The 25,577-nt window shown below is 43.4% G+C and overlaps 1 protein-coding gene across 1 annotated transcript in view; it reads right to left on the minus strand.

Moving 5' to 3' along the window:
* LOC139546078 (zinc finger protein 271-like) overlaps positions 1-25,249 on the minus strand; it is an 86,241-nt gene extending 60,992 nt beyond the window's left edge. The window contains exon 1 of the mRNA XM_071354285.1: positions 24,968-25,249. The gene's annotated coding sequence lies outside the window, so the exon portion shown is untranslated. The remainder of the gene's footprint in view (positions 1-24,967) is intronic.
* Between the last annotated feature and the right edge of the window lie 328 nt (positions 25,250-25,577).

Below are 25,577 nucleotides of genomic sequence, written 5' to 3' on the forward strand. Positions count from 1 at the left end.
CCAAATGCTCTGTATATAGACAGGTGTGAGCCTTTCCAAATGCTCTGTATATAGACAGGTGTGTGCCTTTCCAAATGCTCTGTATACAGACAGGTGTGTGCCTTTCCAAATGCTCTGTATACAGACAGGTGTGTGCCTTTCCAAATGCTCTGTATACAGACAGGTGTGTGCCTTTCCAAATGCTCTGTATACAGACAGGTGTGTGCCTTTCCAAATGCTCTGTATATAGACAGGTGTGTGCCTTTCCAAATGCTCTGTATACAGACAGGTGTGAACCTTTCCAAATGCTCTGTATATAGACAGGTGTGAGCCTTTCCAAATGCTCTGTATATAGACAGGTGTGAGCCTTTCCAAATGCTCTGTATATAGACAGGTGTGTGCCTTTCCAAATGCTCTGTATACAGACAGGTGTGTGCCTTTCCAAATGCTCTGTATACAGACAGGTGTGTGCCTTTCCAAATGCTCTGTATATAGACAGGTGTGTGCCTTTCCAAATGCTCTGTATACAGACAGGTGTGAGCCTTTCCAAATGCTCTGTATATAGACAGGTGTGAGCCTTTCCAAATGCTCTGTATATAGACAGGTGTGAGCCTTTCCAAATGCTCTGTATATAGACAGGTGTGTGCCTTTCCAAATGCACTGTATACAGACAGGTGTGTGCCTTTCCAAATGCACTATATAGACAGGTGTGTGCCTTTCCAAATGCTCTGTATAAAGCCAGGTGTGTTCCTTTCCAAATGCTCTGTATAAAGCCAGGTGTGTTCCTTTCCAAATGCTCTGTATACAGACAGGTGTGTGCCTTTCCAAATGCTCTGTATATAGACAGGTGTGTGCCTTTCCAAATGCTCTGTATATAGACAGGTGTGTGCCTTTCCAAAGACAGGTGTGTGCCTTTCCAAATGCTCTGTATATAGACAGGTGTGTGCCTTTCCAAATGCTCTGTATATAGACAGGTGTGTGCCTTTCCAAATGCTCTGTATATAGACAGGTGTGTGCCTTTCCAAATGCTCTGTATATAGACAGGTGTGTGCCTTTCCAAATGCTCTGTATACAGACAGGTGTGTGCCTTTCCAAATGCTCTGTATACAGACAGGTGTGTGCCTTTCCAAATGCTCTGTATATAGACAGGTGTGTGCCTTTCCAAATGCTCTGTATACAGACAGGTGTGTGCCTTTCCAAATGCTCTGTATATAGACAGGTGTGTGCCTTTCCAAATGCTCTGTATACAGACAGGTGTGTGCCTTTCCAAATGCTCTGTATACAGACAGGTGTGTGCCTTTCCAAATGCTCTGTATACAGACAGGTGTGTGCCTTTCCAAATGCTCTGTATATAGACAGGTGTGTGCCTTTCCAAATGCTCTGTATACAGACAGGTGTGTGCCTTTCCAAATGCTCTGTATACAGACAGGTGTGTGCCTTTCCAAATGCTCTGTATACAGACAGGTGTGTGCCTTTCCAAATGCTCTGTATACAGACAGGTGTGTGCCTTTCCAAATGCTCTGTATATAGACAGGTGTGTGCCTTTCCAAATGCTCTGTATACAGACAGGTGTGTGCCTTTCCAAATGCTCTGTATATAGACAGGTGTGTGCCTTTCCAAATGCTCTGTATACAGACAGGTGTGTGCCTTTCCAAATGCTCTGTATACAGACAGGTGTGTGCCTTTCCAAATGCTCTGTATACAGACAGGTGTGTGCCTTTCCAAATGCTCTGTATACAGACAGGTGTGTTCCTTTCCAAATGCTCTGTATATAGACAGGTGTGTGCCTTTCCAAATGCTCTGTATATAGACAGGTGTGTGCCTTTCCAAATGCTCTGTATATAGACAGGTGTGTGCCTTTCCAAATGCTCTGTATATAGACAGGTGTGTGCCTTTCCAAATGCTCTGTATACAGACAGGTGTGTGCCTTTCCAAATGCTCTGTATATAGACAGGTGTGTTCCTTTCCAAAGACAGGTGTGTGCCTTTCCAAATGCTCTGTATAAAGCCAGGTGTGTGCCTTTCCAAATGCTCTGTATACAGACAGGTGTGTGCCTTTCCAAATGCTCTGTATACAGACAGGTGTGTGCCTTTCCAAATGCTCTGTATACAGACAGGTGTGTTCCTTTCCAAATGCTCTGTATATAGACAGGTGTGTGCCTTTCCAAATGCTCTGTATATAGACAGGTGTGTGCCTTTCCAAATGCTCTGTATATAGACAGGTGTGTGCCTTTCCAAATGCTCTGTATATAGACAGGTGTGTGCCTTTCCAAATGCTCTGTATATAGACAGGTGTGTGCCTTTCCAAATGCTCTGTATATAGACAGGTGTGTTCCTTTCCAAAGACAGGTGTGTGCCTTTCCAAATGCTCTGTATACAGACAGGTGTGTGCCTTTCCAAATGCTCTGTATATAGACAGGTGTGTTCCTTTCCAAAGACAGGTGTGTGCCTTTCCAAATGCTCTGTATATAGACAGGTGTGAGCCTTTCCAAATGCTCTGTATATAGACAGGTGTGAGCCTTTCCAAATGCTCTGTATATAGACAGGTGTGTGCCTTTCCAAATGCTCTGTATACAGACAGGTGTGTGCCTTTCCAAATGCTCTGTATACAGACAGGTGTGTGCCTTTCCAAATGCTCTGTATATAGACAGGTGTGTGCCTTTCCAAATGCTCTGTATATAGACAGGTGTGAGCCTTTCCAAATGCTCTGTATATAGACAGGTGTGAGCCTTTCCAAATGCTCTGTATATAGACAGGTGTGTGCCTTTCCAAATGCACTGTATACAGACAGGTGTGTGCCTTTCCAAATGCACTGTATACAGACAGGTGTGTGCCTTTCCAAATGCTCTGTATAAAGCCAGGTGTGTGCCTTTCCAAATGCTCTGTATAAAGCCAGGTGTGTTCCTTTCCAAATGCTCTGTATACAGACAGGTGTGTGCCTTTCCAAATGCTCTGTATATAGACAGGTGTGTGCCTTTCCAAATGCTCTGTATATAGACAGGTGTGTGCCTTTCCAAATGCTCTGTATATAGACAGGTGTGTGCCTTTCCAAAGACAGGTGTGTGCCTTTCCAAATGCTCTGTATATAGACAGGTGTGTGCCTTTCCAAATGCTCTGTATATAGACAGGTGTGTGCCTTTCCAAATGCTCTGTATATAGACAGGTGTGTGCCTTTCCAAATGTTCTGTATATAGACAGGTGTGTGCCTTTCCAAATGCTCTGTATATAGACAGGTGTGTGCCTTTCCAAATGCTCTGTATATAGACAGGTGTGTTCCTTTCCAAAGACAGGTGTGTGCCTTTCCAAATGCTCTGTATACAGACAGGTGTGTGCCTTTCCAAATGCTCTGTATATAGACAGGTGTGTTCCTTTCCAAAGACAGGTGTGTGCCTTTCCAAATGCTCTGTATAAAGCCAGGTGTGTGCCTTTCCAAATGCTCTGTATACAGACAGGTGTGTGCCTTTCCAAATGCTCTGTATACAGACAGGTGTGTGCCTTTCCAAATGCTCTGTATACAGACAGGTGTGTTCCTTTCCAAATGCTCTGTATATAGACAGGTGTGTGCCTTTCCAAATGCTCTGTATATAGACAGGTGTGTGCCTTTCCAAATGCTCTGTATATAGACAGGTGTGTGCCTTTCCAAATGCTCTGTATACAGACAGGTGTGTGCCTTTCCAAATGCTCTGTATATAGACAGGTGTGATCCTTTCCAAATGCTCTGTATACAGACAGGTGTGTTCCTTTCCAAATGCTCTGTATATAGACAGGTGTGTGCCTTTCCAAATGCTCTGTATACAGACAGGTGTGTTCCTTTCCAAATGCTCTGTATATAGACAGGTGTGTGCCTTTCCAAATGCTCTGTATACAGACAGGTGTGTGCCTTTCCAAATGCTCTGTATACAGACAGGTGTGTGCCTTTCCAAATGCTCTGTATATAGACAGGTGTGTGCCTTTCCAAATGCTCTGTATATAGACAGGTGTGTTCCTTTCCAAAGACAGGTGTGTGCCTTTCCAAATGCTCTGTATACAGACAGGTGTGTGCCTTTCCAAATGCTCTGTATATAGACAGGTGTGTTCCTTTCCAAAGACAGGTGTGTGCCTTTCCAAATGCTCTGTATAAAGCCAGGTGTGTGCCTTTCCAAATGCTCTGTATACAGACAGGTGTGTGCCTTTCCAAATGCTCTGTATACAGACAGGTGTGTGCCTTTCCAAATGCTCTGTATACAGACAGGTGTGTTCCTTTCCAAATGCTCTGTATATAGACAGGTGTGTGCCTTTCCAAATGCTCTGTATATAGACAGGTGTGTGCCTTTCCAAATGCTCTGTATATAGACAGGTGTGAGCCTTTCCAAATGCTCTGTATACAGACAGGTGTGTTCCTTTCCAAATGCTCTGTATATAGACAGGTGTGTGCCTTTCCAAATGCTCTGTATACAGACAGGTGTGTTCCTTTCCAAATGCTCTGTATATAGACAGGTGTGTGCCTTTCCAAATGCTCTGTATACAGACAGGTGTGTGCCTTTCCAAATGCTCTGTGTACAGACAGGTGTGTGCCTTTCCAAATGCTCTGTATATAGACAGGTGTGTGCCTTTCCAAATGCTCTGTATACAGACAGGTGTGAACCTTTCCAAATGCTCTGTATATAGACAGGTGTGAGCCTTTCCAAATGCTCTGTATATAGACAGGTGTGTGCCTTTCCAAATGCTCTGTATACAGACAGGTGTGTTCCTTTCCAAATGCTCTGTATATAGACAGGTGTGTGCCTTTCCAAATGCTCTGTATACAGACAGGTGTGTGCCTTTCCAAATGCTCTGTATATAGACAGGTGTGTGCCTTTCCAAATGCTCTGTATACAGACAGGTGTGTGCCTTTCCAAATGCTCTGTATACAGACAGGTGTGTGCCTTTCCAAATGCTCTGTATATAGACAGGTGTGTGCCTTTCCAAATGCTCTGTATACAGACAGGTGTGAACCTTTCCAAATGCTCTGTATATAGACAGGTGTGAGCCTTTCCAAATGCTCTGTATATAGACAGGTGTGTGCCTTTCCAAATGCTCTGTATACAGACAGGTGTGTGCCTTTCCAAATGCTCTGTATACAGACAGGTGTGTGCCTTTCCAAATGCTCTGTATATAGACAGGTGTGTGCCTTTCCAAATGCTCTGTATACAGACAGGTGTGAGCCTTTCCAAATGCTCTGTATATAGACAAGTGTGAGCCTTTCCAAATGCTCTGTATATAGACAGGTGTGAGCCTTTCCAAATGCTCTGTATATAGACAGGTGTGTGCCTTTCCAAATGCACTGTATACAGACAGGTGTGTGCCTTTCCAAATGCACTATATAGACAGGTGTGTGCCTTTCCAAATGCTCTGTATAAAGCCAGGTGTGTTCCTTTCCAAATGCTCTGTATAAAGCCAGGTGTGTTCCTTTCCAAATGCTCTGTATACAGACAGGTGTGTGCCTTTCCAAATGCTCTGTATATAGACAGGTGTGTGCCTTTCCAAATGCTCTGTATATAGACAGGTGTGTGCCTTTCCAAATGCTCTGTATATAGACAGGTGTGTGCCTTTCCAAAGACAGGTGTGTGCCTTTCCAAATGCTCTGTATATAGACAGGTGTGTGCCTTTCCAAATGCTCTGTATATAGACAGGTGTGTGCCTTTCCAAATGCTCTGTATATAGACAGGTGTGTGCCTTTCCAAATGCTCTGTATATAGACAGGTGTGTGCCTTTCCAAATGCTCTGTATACAGACAGGTGTGTGCCTTTCCAAATGCTCTGTATACAGACAGGTGTGTGCCTTTCCAAATGCTCTGTATACAGACAGGTGTGTGCCTTTCCAAATGCTCTGTATACAGACAGGTGTGTGCCTTTCCAAATGCTCTGTATACAGACAGGTGTGTGCCTTTCCAAATGCTCTGTATATAGACAGGTGTGTGCCTTTCCAAATGCTCTGTATACAGACAGGTGTGTGCCTTTCCAAATGCTCTGTATATAGACAGGTGTGTGCCTTTCCAAATGCTCTGTATACAGACAGGTGTGTGCCTTTCCAAATGCTCTGTATACAGACAGGTGTGTGCCTTTCCAAATGCTCTGTATACAGACAGGTGTGTGCCTTTCCAAATGCTCTGTATATAGACAGGTGTGTGCCTTTCCAAATGCTCTGTATACAGACAGGTGTGTGCCTTTCCAAATGCTCTGTATACAGACAGGTGTGTGCCTTTCCAAATGCTCTGTATACAGACAGGTGTGTGCCTTTCCAAATGCTCTGTATACAGACAGGTGTGTGCCTTTCCAAATGCTCTGTATATAGACAGGTGTGTGCCTTTCCAAATGCTCTGTATACAGACAGGTGTGTGCCTTTCCAAATGCTCTGTATATAGACAGGTGTGTGCCTTTCCAAATGCTCTGTATACAGACAGGTGTGTGCCTTTCCAAATGCTCTGTATACAGACAGGTGTGTGCCTTTCCAAATGCTCTGTATACAGACAGGTGTGTGCCTTTCCAAATGCTCTGTATACAGACAGGTGTGTTCCTTTCCAAATGCTCTGTATATAGACAGGTGTGTGCCTTTCCAAATGCTCTGTATATAGACAGGTGTGTGCCTTTCCAAATGCTCTGTATATAGACAGGTGTGTGCCTTTCCAAATGCTCTGTATATAGACAGGTGTGTGCCTTTCCAAATGCTCTGTATACAGACAGGTGTGTGCCTTTCCAAATGCTCTGTATATAGACAGGTGTGTTCCTTTCCAAAGACAGGTGTGTGCCTTTCCAAATGCTCTGTATAAAGCCAGGTGTGTGCCTTTCCAAATGCTCTGTATACAGACAGGTGTGTGCCTTTCCAAATGCTCTGTATACAGACAGGTGTGTGCCTTTCCAAATGCTCTGTATACAGACAGGTGTGTGCCTTTCCAAATGCTCTGTATATAGACAGGTGTGTGCCTTTCCAAATGCTCTGTATACAGACAGGTGTGTGCCTTTCCAAATGCTCTGTATATAGACAGGTGTGTGCCTTTCCAAATGCTCTGTATACAGACAGGTGTGTGCCTTTCCAAATGCTCTGTATACAGACAGGTGTGTGCCTTTCCAAATGCTCTGTATACAGACAGGTGTGTGCCTTTCCAAATGCTCTGTATACAGACAGGTGTGTTCCTTTCCAAATGCTCTGTATATAGACAGGTGTGTGCCTTTCCAAATGCTCTGTATATAGACAGGTGTGTGCCTTTCCAAATGCTCTGTATATAGACAGGTGTGTGCCTTTCCAAATGCTCTGTATATAGACAGGTGTGTGCCTTTCCAAATGCTCTGTATATAGACAGGTGTGTGCCTTTCCAAATGCTCTGTATATAGACAGGTGTGTTCCTTTCCAAAGACAGGTGTGTGCCTTTCCAAATGCTCTGTATACAGACAGGTGTGTGCCTTTCCAAATGCTCTGTATATAGACAGGTGTGTTCCTTTCCAAAGACAGGTGTGTGCCTTTCCAAATGCTCTGTATATAGACAGGTGTGAGCCTTTCCAAATGCTCTGTATATAGACAGGTGTGAGCCTTTCCAAATGCTCTGTATATAGACAGGTGTGTGCCTTTCCAAATGCTCTGTATACAGACAGGTGTGTGCCTTTCCAAATGCTCTGTATACAGACAGGTGTGTGCCTTTCCAAATGCTCTGTATATAGACAGGTGTGTGCCTTTCCAAATGCTCTGTATACAGACAGGTGTGAGCCTTTCCAAATGCTCTGTATATAGACAGGTGTGAGCCTTTCCAAATGCTCTGTATATAGACAGGTGTGAGCCTTTCCAAATGCTCTGTATATAGACAGGTGTGTGCCTTTCCAAATGCACTGTATACAGACAGGTGTGTGCCTTTCCAAATGCACTGTATACAGACAGGTGTGTGCCTTTCCAAATGCTCTGTATAAAGCCAGGTGTGTGCCTTTCCAAATGCTCTGTATAAAGCCAGGTGTGTTCCTTTCCAAATGCTCTGTATACAGACAGGTGTGTGCCTTTCCAAATGCTCTGTATATAGACAGGTGTGTGCCTTTCCAAATGCTCTGTATATAGACAGGTGTGTGCCTTTCCAAATGCTCTGTATATAGACAGGTGTGTGCCTTTCCAAAGACAGGTGTGTGCCTTTCCAAATGCTCTGTATATAGACAGGTGTGTGCCTTTCCAAATGCTCTGTATATAGACAGGTGTGTGCCTTTCCAAATGCTCTGTATATAGACAGGTGTGTGCCTTTCCAAATGTTCTGTATATAGACAGGTGTGTGCCTTTCCAAATGCTCTGTATATAGACAGGTGTGTGCCTTTCCAAATGCTCTGTATATAGACAGGTGTGTTCCTTTCCAAAGACAGGTGTGTGCCTTTCCAAATGCTCTGTATACAGACAGGTGTGTGCCTTTCCAAATGCTCTGTATATAGACAGGTGTGTTCCTTTCCAAAGACAGGTGTGTGCCTTTCCAAATGCTCTGTATAAAGCCAGGTGTGTGCCTTTCCAAATGCTCTGTATACAGACAGGTGTGTGCCTTTCCAAATGCTCTGTATACAGACAGGTGTGTGCCTTTCCAAATGCTCTGTATACAGACAGGTGTGTTCCTTTCCAAATGCTCTGTATATAGACAGGTGTGTGCCTTTCCAAATGCTCTGTATATAGACAGGTGTGTGCCTTTCCAAATGCTCTGTATATAGACAGGTGTGTGCCTTTCCAAATGCTCTGTATACAGACAGGTGTGTGCCTTTCCAAATGCTCTGTATATAGACAGGTGTGAGCCTTTCCAAATGCTCTGTATACAGACAGGTGTGTTCCTTTCCAAATGCTCTGTATATAGACAGGTGTGTGCCTTTCCAAATGCTCTGTATACAGACAGGTGTGTTCCTTTCCAAATGCTCTGTATATAGACAGGTGTGTGCCTTTCCAAATGCTCTGTATACAGACAGGTGTGTGCCTTTCCAAATGCTCTGTATACAGACAGGTGTGTGCCTTTCCAAATGCTCTGTATATAGACAGGTGTGTGCCTTTCCAAATGCTCTGTATATAGACAGGTGTGTTCCTTTCCAAAGACAGGTGTGTGCCTTTCCAAATGCTCTGTATACAGACAGGTGTGTGCCTTTCCAAATGCTCTGTATATAGACAGGTGTGTTCCTTTCCAAAGACAGGTGTGTGCCTTTCCAAATGCTCTGTATAAAGCCAGGTGTGTGCCTTTCCAAATGCTCTGTATACAGACAGGTGTGTGCCTTTCCAAATGCTCTGTATACAGACAGGTGTGTGCCTTTCCAAATGCTCTGTATACAGACAGGTGTGTTCCTTTCCAAATGCTCTGTATATAGACAGGTGTGTGCCTTTCCAAATGCTCTGTATATAGACAGGTGTGTGCCTTTCCAAATGCTCTGTATATAGACAGGTGTGAGCCTTTCCAAATGCTCTGTATACAGACAGGTGTGTTCCTTTCCAAATGCTCTGTATATAGACAGGTGTGTGCCTTTCCAAATGCTCTGTATACAGACAGGTGTGTTCCTTTCCAAATGCTCTGTATATAGACAGGTGTGTGCCTTTCCAAATGCTCTGTATACAGACAGGTGTGTGCCTTTCCAAATGCTCTGTATACAGACAGGTGTGTGCCTTTCCAAATGCTCTGTATATAGACAGGTGTGTGCCTTTCCAAATGCTCTGTATACAGACAGGTGTGAACCTTTCCAAATGCTCTGTATATAGACAGGTGTGAGCCTTTCCAAATGCTCTGTATATAGACAGGTGTGAGCCTTTCCAAATGCTCTGTATATAGACAGGTGTGAGCCTTTCCAAATGCTCTGTATACAGACAGGTGTGTGCCTTTCCAAATGCTCTGTATACAGACAGGTGTGTGCCTTTCCAAATGCTCTGTATATAGACAGGTGTATGTCTTTCCAAATGCTCTGTATACAGACAGGTGTGTGCCTTTCCAAATGCTCTGTATACAGACAGGTGTGTGCCTTTCCAAATGCTCTGTATATAGACAGGTGTGTGCCTTTCCAAATGCTCTGTATACAGACAGGTGTGAACCTTTCCAAATGCTCTGTATATAGACAGGTGTGAGCCTTTCCAAATGCTCTGTATATAGACAGGTGTGAGCCTTTCCAAATGCTCTGTATATAGACAGGTGTGTGCCTTTCCAAATGCTCTGTATACAGACAGGTGTGTGCCTTTCCAAATGCTCTGTATACAGACAGGTGTGTGCCTTTCCAAATGCTCTGTATATAGACAGGTGTGTGCCTTTCCAAATGCTCTGTATACAGACAGGTGTGAGCCTTTCCAAATGCTCTGTATATAGACAAGTGTGAGCCTTTCCAAATGCTCTGTATATAGACAGGTGTGAGCCTTTCCAAATGCTCTGTATATAGACAGGTGTGTGCCTTTCCAAATGCACTGTATACAGACAGGTGTGTGCCTTTCCAAATGCACTATATAGACAGGTGTGTGCCTTTCCAAATGCTCTGTATAAAGCCAGGTGTGTTCCTTTCCAAATGCTCTGTATAAAGCCAGGTGTGTTCCTTTCCAAATGCTCTGTATACAGACAGGTGTGTGCCTTTCCAAATGCTCTGTATATAGACAGGTGTGTGCCTTTCCAAATGCTCTGTATATAGACAGGTGTGTGCCTTTCCAAATGCTCTGTATATAGACAGGTGTGTGCCTTTCCAAAGACAGGTGTGTGCCTTTCCAAATGCTCTGTATATAGACAGGTGTGTGCCTTTCCAAATGCTCTGTATATAGACAGGTGTGTGCCTTTCCAAATGCTCTGTATATAGACAGGTGTGTGCCTTTCCAAAGACAGGTGTGTGCCTTTCCAAATGCTCTGTATATAGACAGGTGTGTGCCTTTCCAAATGCTCTGTATATAGACAGGTGTGTGCCTTTCCAAATGCTCTGTATATAGACAGGTGTGTGCCTTTCCAAATGCTCTGTATACAGACAGGTGTGTGCCTTTCCAAATGCTCTGTATACAGACAGGTGTGTGCCTTTCCAAATGCTCTGTATACAGACAGGTGTGTGCCTTTCCAAATGCTCTGTATACAGACAGGTGTGTGCCTTTCCAAATGCTCTGTATACAGACAGGTGTGTGCCTTTCCAAATGCTCTGTATACAGACAGGTGTGTGCCTTTCCAAATGCTCTGTATACAGACAGGTGTGTGCCTTTCCAAATGCTCTGTATACAGACAGGTGTGTGCCTTTCCAAATGCTCTGTATACAGACAGGTGTGTGCCTTTCCAAATGCTCTGTATACAGACAGGTGTGTGCCTTTCCAAATGCTCTGTATATAGACAGGTGTGTGCCTTTCCAAATGCTCTGTATACAGACAGGTGTGTGCCTTTCCAAATGCTCTGTATATAGACAGGTGTGTGCCTTTCCAAATGCTCTGTATACAGACAGGTGTGTGCCTTTCCAAATGCTCTGTATACAGACAGGTGTGTGCCTTTCCAAATGCTCTGTATACAGACAGGTGTGTGCCTTTCCAAATGCTCTGTATATAGACAGGTGTGTGCCTTTCCAAATGCTCTGTATACAGACAGGTGTGTGCCTTTCCAAATGCTCTGTATACAGACAGGTGTGTGCCTTTCCAAATGCTCTGTATACAGACAGGTGTGTGCCTTTCCAAATGCTCTGTATACAGACAGGTGTGTGCCTTTCCAAATGCTCTGTATATAGACAGGTGTGTGCCTTTCCAAATGCTCTGTATACAGACAGGTGTGTGCCTTTCCAAATGCTCTGTATATAGACAGGTGTGTGCCTTTCCAAATGCTCTGTATACAGACAGGTGTGTGCCTTTCCAAATGCTCTGTATACAGACAGGTGTGTGCCTTTCCAAATGCTCTGTATACAGACAGGTGTGTGCCTTTCCAAATGCTCTGTATACAGACAGGTGTGTTCCTTTCCAAATGCTCTGTATATAGACAGGTGTGTGCCTTTCCAAATGCTCTGTATATAGACAGGTGTGTGCCTTTCCAAATGCTCTGTATATAGACAGGTGTGTGCCTTTCCAAATGCTCTGTATATAGACAGGTGTGTGCCTTTCCAAATGCTCTGTATACAGACAGGTGTGTGCCTTTCCAAATGCTCTGTATATAGACAGGTGTGTTCCTTTCCAAAGACAGGTGTGTGCCTTTCCAAATGCTCTGTATAAAGCCAGGTGTGTGCCTTTCCAAATGCTCTGTATACAGACAGGTGTGTGCCTTTCCAAATGCTCTGTATATAGACAGGTGTGTGCCTTTCCAAATGCTCTGTATATAGACAGGTGTGTGCCTTTCCAAATGCTCTGTATACAGACAGGTGTGTGCCTTTCCAAATGCTCTGTATATAGACAGGTGTGTTCCTTTCCAAAGACAGGTGTGTGCCTTTCCAAATGCTCTGTATAAAGCCAGGTGTGTGCCTTTCCAAATGCTCTGTATACAGACAGGTGTGTGCCTTTCCAAATGCTCTGTATACAGACAGGTGTGTGCCTTTCCAAACGCTCTGTATACAGACAGGTGTGTTCCTTTCCAAATGCTCTGTATATAGACAGGTGTGTGCCTTTCCAAATGCTCTGTATATAGACAGGTGTGTGCCTTTCCAAATGCTCTGTATATAGACAGGTGTGTGCCTTTCCAAATGCTCTGTATACAGACAGGTGTGTGCCTTTCCAAATGCTCTGTATATAGACAGGTGTGAGCCTTTCCAAATGCTCTGTATACAGACAGGTGTGTTCCTTTCCAAATGCTCTGTATATAGACAGGTGTGTGCCTTTCCAAATGCTCTGTATACAGACAGGTGTGTTCCTTTCCAAATGCTCTGTATATAGACAGGTGTGTGCCTTTCCAAATGCTCTGTATATAGACAGGTGTGTGCCTTTCCAAATGCTCTGTATATAGACAGGTGTGAGCCTTTCCAAATGCTCTGTATACAGACAGGTGTGTTCCTTTCCAAATGCTCTGTATATAGACAGGTGTGTGCCTTTCCAAATGCTCTGTATACAGACAGGTGTGTGCCTTTCCAAATGCTCTGTATATAGACAGGTGTGTGCCTTGCCAAATGCTCTGTATATAGACAGGTGTGTGCCTTTCCAAATGCTCTGTATATAGACAGGTGTGTGCCTTTCCAAATGCTCTGTATATAGACAGGTGTGTGCCTTTCCAAATGCTCTGTATACAGACAGGTGTGTGCCTTTCCAAATGCTCTGTATACAGACAGGTGTGTGCCTTTCCAAATGCTCTGTATACAGACAGGTGTGTGCCTTTCCAAATGCTCTGTATACAGACAGGTGTGTGCCTTTCCAAATGCTCTGTATACAGACAGGTGTGTGCCTTTCCAAATGCTCTGTATACAGACAGGTGTGTGCCTTTCCAAATGCTCTGTATACAGACAGGTGTGTGCCTTTCCAAATGCTCTGTATATAGACAGGTGTGTGCCTTTCCAAATGCTCTGTATACAGACAGGTGTGTGCCTTTCCAAATGCTCTGTATACAGACAGGTGTGTGCCTTTCCAAATGCTCTGTATACAGACAGGTGTGTGCCTTTCCAAATGCTCTGTATATAGACAGGTGTGTGCCTTTCCAAATGCTCTGTATACAGACAGGTGTGTGCCTTTCCAAATGCTCTGTATACAGACAGGTGTGTGCCTTTCCAAATGCTCTGTATACAGACAGGTGTGTGCCTTTCCAAATGCTCTGTATACAGACAGGTGTGTGCCTTTCCAAATGCTCTGTATATAGACAGGTGTGTGCCTTTCCAAATGCTCTGTATACAGACAGGTGTGTGCCTTTCCAAATGCTCTGTATATAGACAGGTGTGTGCCTTTCCAAATGCTCTGTATACAGACAGGTGTGTGCCTTTCCAAATGCTCTGTATACAGACAGGTGTGTGCCTTTCCAAATGCTCTGTATACAGACAGGTGTGTGCCTTTCCAAATGCTCTGTATACAGACAGGTGTGTTCCTTTCCAAATGCTCTGTATATAGACAGGTGTGTGCCTTTCCAAATGCTCTGTATATAGACAGGTGTGTGCCTTTCCAAATGCTCTGTATATAGACAGGTGTGTGCCTTTCCAAATGCTCTGTATATAGACAGGTGTGTGCCTTTCCAAATGCTCTGTATACAGACAGGTGTGTGCCTTTCCAAATGCTCTGTATACAGACAGGTGTGTGCCTTTCCAAATGCTCTGTATATAGACAGGTGTGTGCCTTTCCAAATGCTCTGTATACAGACAGGTGTGAGCCTTTCCAAATGCTCTGTATATAGACAGGTGTGAGCCTTTCCAAATGCTCTGTATATAGACAGGTGTGAGCCTTTCCAAATGCTCTGTATATAGACAGGTGTGTGCCTTTCCAAATGCACTGTATACAGACAGGTGTGTGCCTTTCCAAATGCACTGTATACAGACAGGTGTGTGCCTTTCCAAATGCTCTGTATAAAGCCAGGTGTGTTCCTTTCCAAATGCTCTGTATAAAGCCAGGTGTGTTCCTTTCCAAATGCTCTGTATACAGACAGGTGTGTGCCTTTCCAAATGCTCTGTATATAGACAGGTGTGTGCCTTTCCAAATGCTCTGTATATAGACAGGTGTGTGCCTTTCCAAATGCTCTGTATATAGACAGGTGTGTGCCTTTCCAAAGACAGGTGTGTGCCTTTCCAAATGCTCTGTATATAGACAGGTGTGTGCCTTTCCAAATGCTCTGTATATAGACAGGTGTGTGCCTTTCCAAATGCTCTGTATACAGACAGGTGTGTGCCTTTCCAAATGCTCTGTATACAGACAGGTGTGTGCCTTTCCAAATGCTCTGTATACAGACAGGTGTGTGCCTTTCCAAATGCTCTGTATATAGACAGGTGTGTGCCTTTCCAAATGCTCTGTATACAGACAGGTGTGTGCCTTTCCAAATGCTCTGTATACAGACAGGTGTGTGCCTTTCCAAATGCTCTGTATACAGACTGGTGTGTGCCTTTCCAAATGCTCTGTATACAGACAGGTGTGTGCCTTTCCAAATGCTCTGTATATAGACAGGTGTGTGCCTTTCCAAATGCTCTGTATACAGACAGGTGTGTGCCTTTCCAAATGCTCTGTATACAGACAGGTGTGTGCCTTTCCAAATGCTCTGTATATAGACAGGTGTGTGCCTTTCCAAATGCTCTGTATACAGACAGGTGTGTGCCTTTCCAAATGCTCTGTATACAGACAGGTGTGTGCCTTTCCAAATGCTCTGTATACAGACAGGTGTGTGCCTTTCCAAATGCTCTGTATACAGACAGGTGTGTGCCTTTCCAAATGCTCTGTATATAGACAGGTGTGTGCCTTTCCAAATGCTCTGTATACAGACAGGTGTGTGCCTTTCCAAATGCTCTGTATATAGACAGGTGTGTGCCTTTCCAAATGCTCTGTATACAGACAGGTGTGTGCCTTTCCAAATGCTCTGTATACAGACAGGTGTGTGCCTTTCCAAATGCTCTGTATACAGACAGGTGTGTGCCTTTCCAAATGCTCTGTATACAGACAGGTGTGTTCCTTTCCAAATGCTCTGTATATAGACAGGTGTGTGCCTTTCCAAATGCTCTGTATATAGACAGGTGTGTGCCTTTCCAAATGCTCTGTATATAGACAGGTGTGTGCCTTTCCAAATGCTCTGTATATAGACAGGTGTGTGCCTTTCCAAATGCTCTGTATACAGACAGGTGTGTGCCTTTCCAAATGCTCTGTATATAGACAGGTGTGTTCCTTTCCAAAGACAGGTGTGTGCCTTTCCAAATGCTCTGTATAAAGCCAGGTGTGTGCCTTTCCAAATGCTCTGTATACAGACAGGTGTGTGCCTTTCCAAATGCTCTGTATATAGACAGGTGTGAGCCTTTCCAAATGCTCTGTATACAGACAGGTGTGTTCCTTTCCAAATGCTCTGTATATAGACAGGTGTGTGCCTTTCCAAATGCTCTGTATACAGACAGGTGTGTTCCTTTCCAAATGCTCTGTATATAGACAGGTGTGTGCCTTTCCAAATGCTCTGTATATAGACAGGTGTGTGCCTTTCCAAATGCTCTGTATATAGACAGGTGTGAGCCTTTCCAAATGCTCTGTATATAGACAGGTGTGTTCCTTTCCAAAGACAGGTGTGTGCCTTTCCAAATGCTCTGTATACAGACAGGTGTGTTCCTTTCCAAATGCTCTGTATATAGACAGGTGTGTGCCTTTCCAAATGCTCTGTATATAGACAGGTGTGTGCCTTTCCAAATGCTCTGTATATAGACAGGTGTGTGCCTTTCCAAATGCTCTGTATACAGACAGGTGTGTGCCTTTCCAAATGCTCTGTATATAGACAGGTGTGTTCCTTTCCAAAGACAGGTGTGTGCCTTTCCAAATGCTCTGTATAAAGCCAGGTGTGTGCCTTTCCAAATGCTCTGTATACAGACAGGTGTGTGCCTTTCCAAATGCTCTGTATATAGACAGGTGTGAGCCTTTCCAAATGCTCTGTATACAGACAGGTGTGTTCCTTTCCAAATGCTCTGTATATAGACAGGTGTGTGCCTTTCCAAATGCTCTGTATACAGACAGGTGTGTTCCTTTCCAAATGCTCTGTATATAGACAGGTGTGTGCCTTTCCAAATGCTCTGTATATAGACAGGTGTGTGCCTTTCCAAATGCTCTGTATATAGACAGGTGTGAGCCTTTCCAAATGCTCTGTATATAGACAGGTGTGTTCCTTTCCAAAGACAGGTGTGTGCCTTTCCAAATGCTCTGTATACAGACAGGTGTGTTCCTTTCCAAATGCTCTGTATATAGACAGGTGTGTGCCTTTCCAAATGCTCTGTATACAGACAGGTGTGTTCCTTTCCAAATGCTCTGTATATAGACAGGTGTGTGCCTTTCCAAATGCTCTGTATACAGACAGGTGTGTGCCTTTCCAAATGCTCTGTATACAGACAGGTGTGTGCCTTTCCAAATGCTCTGTATATAGACAGGTGTGTGCCTTTCCAAATGCTCTGTATACAGACAGGTGTGAGCCTTTCCAAATGCTCTGTATATAGACAGGTGTGAGCCTTTCCAAATGCTCTGTATATAGACAGGTGTGAGCCTTTCCAAATGCTCTGTATATAGACAGGTGTGTGCCTTTCCAAATGCTCTGTATACAGACAGGTGTGTGCCTTTCCAAATGCTCTGTATATAGACAGGTGTGTGCCTTTCCAAATGCTCTGTATATAGACAGGTGTGTGCCTTTCCAAAGGCTCTGTATATAGACAGGTGTGTGCCTTTCCAAATGCTCTGTATATAGACAGGTGTGTGCCTTTCCAAATGCTCTGTATATAGACAGGTGTGTGCCTTTCCAAATGCTCTGTATATAGACAGGTGTGTGCCTTTCCAAATGCTCTGTATATAGACAGGTGTGTTCCTTTCCAAAGACAGGTGTGTGCCTTTCCAAATGCTCTGTATAAAGCCAGGTGTGTGCCTTTCCAAATGCTCTGTATACAGACAGGTGTGTGCCTTTCCAAATGCTCTGTATACAGACAGGTGTGTGCCTTTCCAAATGCTCTGTATACAGACAGGTGTGTTCCTTTCCAAATGCTCTGTATATAGACAGGTGTGTGCCTTTCCAAATGCTCTGTATACAGACAGGTGTGTTCCTTTCCAAATGCTCTGTATATAGACAGGTGTGTGCCTTTCCAAATGCTCTGTATATAGACAGGTGTGTGCCTTTCCAAATGCTCTGTATATAGACAGGTGTGAGCCTTTCCAAATGCTCTGTATATAGACAGGTGTGTTCCTTTCCAAAGACAGGTGTGTGCCTTTCCAAATGCTCTGTATACAGACAGGTGTGTTCCTTTCCAAATGCTCTGTATATAGACAGGTGTGTGCCTTTCCAAATGCTCTGTATACAGACAGGTGTGTTCCTTTCCAAATGCTCTGTATATAGACAGGTGTGTGCCTTTCCAAATGCTCTGTATACAGACAGGTGTGTGCCTTTCCAAATGCTCTGTATACAGACAGGTGTGTGCCTTTCCAAATGCTCTGTATATAGACAGGTGTGTGCCTTTCCAAATGCTCTGTATACAGACAGGTGTGAGCCTTTCCAAATGCTCTGTATATAGACAGGTGTGAGCCTTTCCAAATGCTCTGTATATAGACAGGTGTGTGCCTTTCCAAATGCTCTGTATACAGACAGGTGTGTGCCTTTCCAAATGCTCTGTATACAGACAGGTGTGTGCCTTTCCAAATGCTCTGTATATAGACAGGTGTGTGCCTTTCCAAATGCTCTGTATATAGACAGGTGTGTGCCTTTCCAAAGGCTCTGTATATAGACAGGTGTGTGCCTTTCCAAATGCTCTGTATATAGACAGGTGTGTGCCTTTCCAAATGCTCTGTATATAGACAGGTGTGTGCCTTTCCAAATGCTCTGTATATAGACAGGTGTGTGCCTTTCCAAATGCTCTGTATATAGACAGGTGTGTGCCTTTCCAAAGGCTCTGTATATAGACAGGTGTGTGCCTTTCCAAATGCTCTGTATATAGACAGGTGTGTGCCTTTCCAAATGCTCTGTATATAGACAGGTGTGTGCCTTTCCAAATGCTCTGTATATAGACAGGTGTGTGCCTTTCCAAATGCTCTGTATATAGACAGGTGTGTTCCTTTCCAAAGACAGGTGTGTGCCTTTCCAAATGCTCTGTATAAAGCCAGGTGTGTGCCTTTCCAAATGCTCTGTATACAGACAGGTGTGTGCCTTTCCAAATGCTCTGTATACAGACAGGTGTGTGCCTTTCCAAATGCTCTGTATACAGACAGGTGTGTTCCTTTCCAAATGCTCTGTATATAGACAGGTGTGTGCCTTTCCAAATGCTCTGTATACAGACAGGTGTGTTCCTTTCCAAATGCTCTGTATATAGACAGGTGTGTGCCTTTCCAAATGCTCTGTATATAGACAGGTGTGTGCCTTTCCAAATGCTCTGTATATAGACAGGTGTGAGCCTTTCCAAATGCTCTGTATATAGACAGGTGTGTTCCTTTCCAAAGACAGGTGTGTGCCTTTCCAAATGCTCTGTATACAGACAGGTGTGTTCCTTTCCAAATGCTCTGTATATAGACAGGTGTGTGCCTTTCCAAATGCTCTGTATACAGACAGGTGTGTTCCTTTCCAAATGCTCTGTATATAGACAGGTGTGTGCCTTTCCAAATGCTCTGTATACAGACAGGTGTGTGCCTTTCCAAATGCTCTGTATACAGACAGGTGTGTGCCTTTCCAAATGCTCTGTATATAGACAGGTGTGTGCCTTTCCAAATGCTCTGTATACAGACAGGTGTGAGCCTTTCCAAATGCTCTGTATATAGACAGGTGTGAGCCTTTCCAAATGCTCTGTATATAGACAGGTGTGAGCCTTTCCAAATGCTCTGTATATAGACAGGTGTGTGCCTTTCCAAATGCTCTGTATACAGACAGGTGTGTGCCTTTCCAAATGCTCTGTATATAGACAGGTGTGTGCCTTTCCAAATGCTCTGTATATAGACAGGTGTGTGCCTTTCCAAAGGCTCTGTATATAGACAGGTGTGTGCCTTTCCAAATGCTCTGTATATAGACAGGTGTGTGCCTTTCCAAATGCTCTGTATATAGACAGGTGTGTGCCTTTCCAAATGCTCTGTATATAGACAGGTGTGTGCCTTTCCAAATGCTCTGTATATAGACAGGTGTGTTCCTTTCCAAAGACAGGTGTGTGCCTTTCCAAATGCTCTGTATAAAGCCAGGTGTGTGCCTTTCCAAATGCTCTGTATACAGACAGGTGTGTGCCTTTCCAAATGCTCTGTATACAGACAGGTGTGTGCCTTTCCAAATGCTCTGTATACAGACAGGTGTGTTCCTTTCCAAATGCTCTGTATATAGACAGGTGTGTGCCTTTCCAAATGCTCTGTATATAGACAGGTGTGTGCCTTTCCAAATGCTCTGTATATAGACAGGTGTGTGCCTTTCCAAATGCTCTGTATACAGACAGGTGTGTGCCTTTCCAAATGCTCTGTATATAGACAGGTGTGAGCCTTTCCAAATGCTCTGTATACAGACAGGTGTGTTCCTTTCCAAATGCTCTGTATATAGACAGGTGTGTGCCTTTCCAAATGCTCTGTATATAGACAGGTGTGTTCCTTTCCAAAGACAGGTGTGTGCCTTTCCAAATGCTCTGTATATAGACAGGTGTGTGCCTTTCCAAATGCTCTGTATATAGACAGGTGTGTTCCTTTCCAAAGACAGGTGTGTGCCTTTCCAAATGCTCTGTATAAAGCCAGGTGTGTGCCTTTCCAAATGCTCTGTATACAGACAGGTGTGTGCCTTTCCAAATGCTCTGTATACAGACAGGTGTGTGCCTTTCCAAATGCTCTGTATATAGACAGGTGTGTGCCTTTCCAAATGCTCTGTATACAGACAGGTGTGTTCCTTTCCAAATGCTCTGTATATAGACAGGTGTGTGCCTTTCCAAATGCTCTGTATACAGACAGGTGTGTGCCTTTCCAAATGCTCTGTATACAGACAGGTGTGTGCCTTTCCAAATGCTCTGTATATAGACAGGTGTGTGCCTTTCCAAATGCTCTGTATACAGACAGGTGTGAGCCTTTCCAAATGCTCTGTATATAGACAGGTGTGAGCCTTTCCAAATGCTCTGTATATAGACAGGTGTGAGCCTTTCCAAATGCTCTGTATATAGACAGGTGTGTGCCTTTCCAAATGCTCTGTATACAGACAGGTGTGTGCCTTTCCAAATGCACTGTATATAGACAGGTGTGTGCCTTTCCAAATGCTCTGTATAAAGCCAGGTGTGTTCCTTTCCAAATGCTCTGTATAAAGCCAGGTGTGTTCCTTTCCAAATGCTCTGTATACAGACAGGTGTGTGCCTTTCCAAATGCTCTGTATATAGACAGGTGTGTGCCTTTCCAAATGCTCTGTATATAGACAGGTGTGTGCCTTTCCAAATGCTCTGTATATAGACAGGTGTGTGCCTTTCCAAAGACAGGTGTGTGCCTTTCCAAATGCTCTGTATATAGACAGGTGTGTGCCTTTCCAAATGCTCTGTATATAGACAGGTGTGTGCCTTTCCAAATGCTCTGTATATAGACAGGTGTGTGCCTTTCCAAATGCTCTGTATATAGACAGGTGTGTGCCTTTCCAAATGCTCTGTATAAAGCCAGGTGTGTGCCTTTCCAAATGCTCTGTATAAAGCCAGGTGTGTGCCTTTCCAAATGCTCTGTATACAGACAGGTGTGTGCCTTTCCAAATGCTCTGTATATAGACAGGTGTGTGCCTTTCCAAATGCTCTGTATATAGACAGGTGTGTGCCTTTCCAAATGCTCTGTATAAAGCCAGGTGTGTGCCTTTCCAAATGCTCTGTATAAAGCCAGGTGTGTGCCTTTCCAAATGCTCTGTATACAGACAGGTGTGTGCCTTTCCAAATGCTCTGTATACAGACAGGTGTGTGCCTTTCCAAATGCTCTGTATACAGACAGGTGTGTGCCTTTCCAAATGCTCTGTATATAGACAGGTGTGTGCCTTTCCAAATGCTCTGTATACAGACAGGTGTGTGCCTTTCCAAATGCTCTGTATACAGACAGGTGTGTTCCTTTCCAAATGCACTGTATATAGACAGGTGTGTTCCTTTCCAAAGACAGGTGTGTGCCTTTCCAAATGCTCTGTATATAGACAGGTGTGTGCCTTTCCAAATGCTCTGTATATAGACAGGTGTGAGCCTTTCCAAATGCTCTGTATATAGACAGGTGTGTGCCTTTCCAAATGCTCTGTATATAGACAGGTGTGTGCCTTTCCAAATGCTCTGTATACAGACAGGTGTGTGCCTTTCCAAATGCTCTGTATAAAGACAGGTGTGTGCCTTTCCAAATCATGTCCAATCAATGAAGTTGTAGAAACATCTCAAGGATGATCAATGGAAACAGGAGGCCCCTGAGCTCCATTTAGAGTCGCATAGGAAAGGGTCTGTAAATGGGATATTTCAGGTTGTTTCTTATTCATTTGCAAAAAATCTAAAAACCAGTTTTTGCTTTGTCTTTATGGGGTAGTGTGTAAATTGATGTGTAAAAAAAACTATTATAATAAGGCAGTAACGTAAAAAAAAAAAAATGTGGAAAAAGTCAATGGGTCTGAATACTTTCCGAATGCACTGTACATGAAGGGACTCTTATTCTGAAGGATTCCAAAAAGATCCGTGACGACCACGGAGGTCCAAGAAGCAAGTAGACGGAAATGGCGACTGTGCTTGAATCTGAAAGTGCGGCAAGTGAAGTGTGCGATAACGAATGGAAACTAGTGAAATCAAAGAATGGAAACAAAATGGGCAAAAGTTGTAGTAGAAGACAAGGACCGGTCCAATAACGCATTTCTTATTGGACTGCGTTTTTTGGACAAGGAGGTTCATTTGGGAAATCCATTTGTAATACCGAGGACTGTGAAGAAAGCAGTGGGAAAGGTGGATTCAATCAAGGTGACTAGAATCGGCCATGTTTTGGTTAATTGCGTCGATGAAGAAGTTTGCACTAGATCTGTCAGAAGTAACCTGTATTGATCTTCGGAGCAAGGTGCCTGCCAAAGGAGTTATAGCTGGAGTCTCGTTGGATATAGATGACGAGACCCAGGAGTGGTCAGTGCACGTCACCTGACCCGTATGGTGAATGGAAGGAAGGAGAAAAGCCTGTCGATAATATTGTTGTTTGAGGAGACTCTACCTGAACATGTGAAGCTTTTGGTTTTGTCAGGTATGCAGTGAGAGCGTTTGGGTCCAAACCGTTAACAGTGGTGGGAATTGTAAAGGATATGGTCATGTACTGTTAACAGTGGTGGGAATTGTAAAGGATTTGGTCATGTACTGTTAACAGTGGTGGGAATTGTAAAGGATTTGGTCATGAACTGTTAACAGTGGTGGGAATTGTAAAGGATATGTGGTGGGAATTGTAAAGGATATGATCATGTGTCAAATGTTTGCAGATGGGAGAAGTATGGTATTGAAGAATCTGTGAATGGAAAATGTTGCAATTGTGTTCGGGATCATACTTCCTTGAGTGTCCTGTTAGGGAGGTCGAGGTGTCAAGAAATCATGGCTGTGCAGCAGATCTCCTATGTGGAGGCGGTGAAGAGATTTGAAGGGGGAAGAGGCAACAGTGTTGAAGATATGGCGGTGGATGCATTGCAACCAGTTGCTAGTGTTTTAAGTCAAATCAAGTTATCTGGATACACTCATTGTGAAGAAGGTGTATTGTGTGGCATTTATAGCCACAGTGATTAAATTGTACAGCACAAGTGTCTAAGATGTCCAAGAAGCTGGATATCATTATATCTGCAGCAGATACGTTTTTGAGTCTCCAAGACTTCACAGCAGAAGCACTGCAAGGACTATTGTCGCTATGAAATGTCCCATCCTCACAGGAGTCTTCTGAGCCTGTTTAGGGACCTGATTAGAATTAGTTCTTTTTTTTTTACAGAAACGCAGGTTGATTTTGTGTAGTTAATTTCTTTTTTGATAGTTTGTATGAAAAAATAAAATAAAAAATACCCACATTATTTCCTTAAAAAAAAATCCTTATTATCCACCCCACAGTAGGTGGCGGAATACACATCCAATTGTTGAAAACGCCATTATACCATAGAAGTAGAGGTTCCGTGACCCCGAAATACTTAGTTACTTTCCCTGCTTCACAGCTGCATTATTTTGATGGAAACCCGAATTTTGCTTCTTATGACGACATTCCTTCTTAATTCTTAACTTGCTTGAAAAAGTCATGGAAAAAGGGCCATGCATTGATCATCACAATATTTATATTGTAATGAAACAGACAGGGAGCAGGTCTCGAACCCTCGACCTTCTAGTCCAAAGTCCAACGCGCTATCGACTGTGCCGCAAAAGCATGCTCGACCGGCAGAGTCGTATCCGCGCTTATAAACCCACGGTCGTTACAATATTTATATTTTTGAAAACTTTTACTTCACTACATTTCTGAAGAAAATTATGTACTATTTACTCCATACAGTTTCCCCGACACCCAAAAGTACTCATTACATTTGGAATGCTTAGCAGGACAGGAAAATTGTCCAATTCACACAGTTAACAAGAGAACATCCCTGGTCATCCCTACTACCTGATCTGGCGGATTCACTAAACACAAATGCTTCGTTTTTAAATTATGTCTGAGTGTTGGGGTGTGTCCCTGACTATCCGTAAAATAAAATAAAAACAAGAAAATCGTGCCGTCTGGTTTGCTTAATATAAGGAATTTGTACATTTTAGCATTTCATTTACTTTTGATACTTAAAAGTATATTTAAAGCCAAATACTTTTAGAAGTTTACTCAATTAGTATTTTACTGGGTGACTTTTACTTGAGTCATTTTCTATTATGATATCTTTACTTTTACTCAAGTATGACAATTGGGTATTTTTTCCATCACTGCGTTGAATTTATCGAAAGTATGCATAAGTGTATACGTGGACGGCTTGGCAGAAATGGCAGCTGAAGGTTGAACTTTCGTTACACACATCCAGATGATGCTGCTGCGTACCATTTTGCGCAATGACACTATAGGTTTGTTCAAGGGATTAGCTGTTTGCATAAACCGGTAGCCAGGTAGTTTAGCAACGGTTAGTCCAGCAAATGTTGCTAGCTAGCTAACGTTACCGAGATAAGTTAGTTATAAAACATATTTAGTTTAGCTATCTGTGGCTAAACAATGAGCAGCCGGTTAGCTAATTCCTCGATACAGTCATTTTACTCACGATGACACGACAGCTGGCTAACTATGAAATAAGAGTCACACTTCAATCGTGACCCTGAAATAAAGTTAGCATGTTAGCTAGCTAGCTACACACACGGGTTGAACGAGAGATGTGTTGCTAGCTAGCTAACGGCTAGATAGCTGGGAGAACAACAAAGCCAGGCCGCGGCAACCACTGCCGTTTCATCATGGAATATGTTGGTTTACAGACCGTGCTACAAGCATCATTTAAAAAATGTTAGAAATTAGCAACAGGTTACCTGGAACTGATTTCCTGTAGCTAATTGTTTGGCTGAAAAGAATTGGAAATGTTGAGGTCTAGTAGAGCAAGCGTAAAAATGTATCCACTTTCCGAGTGCGTTTGGTCTGGACAATGAGATGCGGCAGGAACTGTTCGTGAGCGTCGTATCAGCGTAGTGTTTGTGCATGTTTTGCTAGCCTCTTTGACAGAGAGAATTCAGGCCAAACAAAGGCAAATATACACTGCTCAAAAAAATAAAGGGAACACTTAAACAACACAATGTAACTCCAAGTCAATCACACTTCTGTGAAATCAAACTGTCCACTTAGGAAGCAACACTGATTGACAATAAATGTCACATGCTGTTGTGCAAATGGAATAGACAAAAGGTGGAAATTATAGGCAATTAGCAAGACACTCCCAAAAAAGGAGTGATTCTGCAGGTGGTGACCAAATCAAATCAAATCAAATCAAATTTTATTAGTCACATACACATGGTTAGCAGATGTTAATGCGAGTGTAGCGAAATGCTTGTGCTTCTAGTTCCGACAATGCAGTAATAACCAACAGTAATCTAACCTAACAATTCCACACTACTACCTTACACACACACACAAGTGTAAGGGATA

Source organism: Salvelinus alpinus, chromosome 2 (assembly GCF_045679555.1).
Source record: "Salvelinus alpinus chromosome 2, SLU_Salpinus.1, whole genome shotgun sequence".
In the NCBI taxonomy this organism is placed as follows: domain Eukaryota; kingdom Metazoa; phylum Chordata; class Actinopteri; order Salmoniformes; family Salmonidae; genus Salvelinus; species Salvelinus alpinus.